Below are 3,396 nucleotides of genomic sequence, written 5' to 3' on the forward strand. Positions count from 1 at the left end.
TTAACAAGTCAATAAAATCAGCGTAACGTGGCATTTCAGAGACGGGGCAAAGCAGCCCGAGAATAAAAGTAAATTGTAAACGAATTGTAAACATGTATGTTTCCGTTTACATCTCGCATGGGCTGCATCGCACAACTGCGATTCATAAAAAAATATGCGTAGCAAATGGCTGAAAATACATCGCGAATTGCGATGCGATACCAGGAAAATTATTCCCTGAACATGTAATAGCACAAATGAATTATTAAACCTGGCTTACTCACAGTAACTAGCTGCTGGTTATTTAACGAGTTATATTCTATTCTCTCAGACAAAAGCGAGTGAAAACAATTCAATTATACCCATTTGCACCTAGCTCGATTAGACTAAAATCAGACATGTAATCACGTTGTGTATTTTAAGACAAGACAAATACATGGTGCAGGGTGGTACTGGTCCACAACCTAAAATTCAAACATGTACCACTGGGAACTTTAGAGGAGTACTTTAGACATTATTAAGAATTATGTGCGCCAAGCACACATCACAAGCGCGAAGCCTCTTGCGGCCGGGGTCCAGGGGCCGCCTTAGGGCCCTGGAAGCTCAGGGGTTTTAGATGCTCTTTGGTGCAATCTGAGCCTTATTTTGGAGCATTTTTGCACAAAATTTATGACCTATATTTCAAAATAATTTGGGTTGAGTCAAGAGTCATCAGTGATGAGTCATTTTTCATTGTTCAATTTGTATACTAGTGTGAATGTAACCAGTAAAATGTTATAAAGGCTGTGCAAAAAATGCAAATAAATGTACTATAAGGTGAAACTATATTGATAGAGTGTGGGTAGCATATGCGAGCTGCGAGTTGTTAATTAAAAAATGGATGAGAAAAACTTCTTCTTACCAAATTTACGGCAAAGATACCGCAACGATAGTAAAACCTACAGCAATATGGTTTATAAACTGGCGAAAAGAAATGCTATTTGGGTCTTTGAAAGATATGGATTACTAGAATAAGACACTTAATGACCAGGACTGAAGTAGTTGTTCAAAAGTGGATAATTCAGCCGTATTCACTGGATAGTGATTTATCCAGTGGACAGCGCTATCCACTTTTGAACAACCAGGGCCAGGCTGTTTCGACCAGGCACATGCATAGCCAGAGGGACCTTGAGCTCGCATGATTCCCTCCCCCCTAGAATTCACTTCTGGATCCGTCACTGCATAATGGGAGTAGGCGAAATGGGAATATTGCCGATTCTGAGAGTAGACGAAATGGGAGTAGGCGAAATGGGTGAAGGTGAAATGGGTGTAGGCGAAATGGGTGAAGGTGAAATGGGTGTAGGTGAAATGGGAGTAGGCCAACTGGGATGTTACCAGTTAAACATAAGTGACATTTCTTGCTGATCAAGCAGTCGACTCTAGGGCTTTGTTAGAGGTACGGTCAGCCGGCTCAAACAGCCAACCTATAGTATTTTAACCTTTTTTACGACAGGTAATTCACGGGAAAAATAGTGAAGGCTGAGGTGAGATAAGCGTTGAGGTTTCAAGAAATTCAAGTTAATAGTTATTAAGCATTGACTTACTAACGCGGGTTGCGAATGATAAATATCTGGCAATGCATTGCTTACTATCCCAGTACCCCACTCGCAACTCGCAACTTGTAGGTTACCAACGCTGATATTGATATGAGGCTCAGGACAAGTAAAAGTCTATGTCAGACAAGTTATTCGTTTGGTTAGTTGCTCGATTGGACAACTAAAAAATCACTGTGTAATATTCCTAACATCCTTTGGGCCAGGGCGCTATCGTAAGACATTCTCACATTATATTTTCAAAGGTCGCCGAAAAAAGCGGCCCGCGAGGCACGCGTCTGTGGCTGTATACATCGACGCTGCATACGTGCCTGCTGGCTGGAGGCGACATTGATTGAAGTAGGGGGCGCACAATTGTTTCAGTCGCGTGGTGCTAATCACCACTGAAATGTAGGGGGTGGGCCCTGCTGGACTATGAGAGAGCGACAGTAAAACTCTTTCCTGGAATTGAAGAAAAAGCTACAATCAAGAATGACACACGAGTGTGCCGGCACACAAAAATAAATGTGTGAATTTCATTACGATTTTCCATGGATTACCGTTCTATAATCATACGGGGCTACGTAGGCACGCCCGCAGGCATACACACACACACAGGCACACACGCGCGCATAAATCAAAGCAAGCAGCTCAGAAGATGTAGACGCACTGTATGACTCGACTGCCTGACAAGTGGGAGCCCATGCACAGAGTAAAACAGTGTAATAGACTGTAATAGTGTATGCTACAAGCGCGCGCTGTGACTACGCGTACGTCGTCCCGTTCGACAGTGCAGTACAGAACTTTGCATTTTGCTTTGTTTGTATTGTTTCTTGCTTTGATATTTCAAACCTGTCGGCCTGGAATCCAAACCTGTCGGCCAAAAAGTCGAAAAACTCAAACCTGTCGACCTTACATGTTAAAACCCCTCGTGAACCACACTGCATGGTGCCACCATGCAACTATCATTTCGGTATTGTACTGTTTAATAACTCGCGTCATTTTGGGTTTTACACATCCCGATCAAATGGTGGTTGCAATTTGGCTGTTTGACTGTTTACTTTGTTTGCAGTGGATTATAACCGTATACTGCAGAGTATCCACTCCCGCTATTTTACCGTACAGTACTTCTGATTGGCTAGTATATTTATATATGTGTTATGTATATATGTATGTTAGTATATTATGAATGTGTTCAAAATGTTTCATATTGGAAACGTCATTTACAGAAAATGGCTTCTATGATCAAACGGGGCCACAAATGTGTAGAAATAAATGGGATTTAAACCTAAAAGTTTTCTAGATAGCTAAACTTTATGGGATTTGAACGTAATGTTGAGGACATCATAAATATACTAGCCAATCAAATGTGGTGTACGTAAAATAGCGGAAGTGGATACTCTGCCGTATACGGTTAAATATCCATTGCCTACTTCGTTTGCCTTGTGAAATTCACAGTGTTCAGTGAACTATTGTATCATGACGGTATAATACTGAAATTTTAATCACAAAGCTAGAATACTATACTGAAAAGTTTAAAGCCAATATAAAACAAGTAAAGTCTTATTGGACAATTATTTTGTTTGAGGTACATGACGTAGTTTTTCAAAAATTTTCATAGGCGTGGAATATTTTCCAATTGATTGGCGTCAGGCTGTGTAGCCTACATACATTAGACTAGTCTCAGAGCATAGTAGCACTACACAATTTGTAAAATTGTATGTAATAACATCAGGAGTGGATAAAGGGATATCCACTTTATCCCTCCTGATAAGACCCTTTATCCACTCCTGATGTTATTACATACAATTTTACAAATTGTGTAGTGCTACTATGCTCTGAGACT

At 40.7% G+C, this 3,396-nt stretch overlaps 1 protein-coding gene across 1 annotated transcript in view; it reads right to left on the minus strand.

Annotated features, from left to right (window-relative positions):
• LOC106815829 (mRNA cap guanine-N7 methyltransferase-like) overlaps positions 1–3,396 on the minus strand; it is a gene marked incomplete in the record, with an annotated part of 36,246 nt that overhangs the window by 32,205 nt on the left and 645 nt on the right.

This window comes from Priapulus caudatus, unplaced genomic scaffold, assembly GCF_000485595.1.
Source record: "Priapulus caudatus unplaced genomic scaffold, Priapulus_caudatus-5.0.1 Scaffold1213, whole genome shotgun sequence".
Classification (NCBI taxonomy): Eukaryota; Metazoa; Priapulida; class Priapulimorpha; order Priapulimorphida; family Priapulidae; genus Priapulus; species Priapulus caudatus.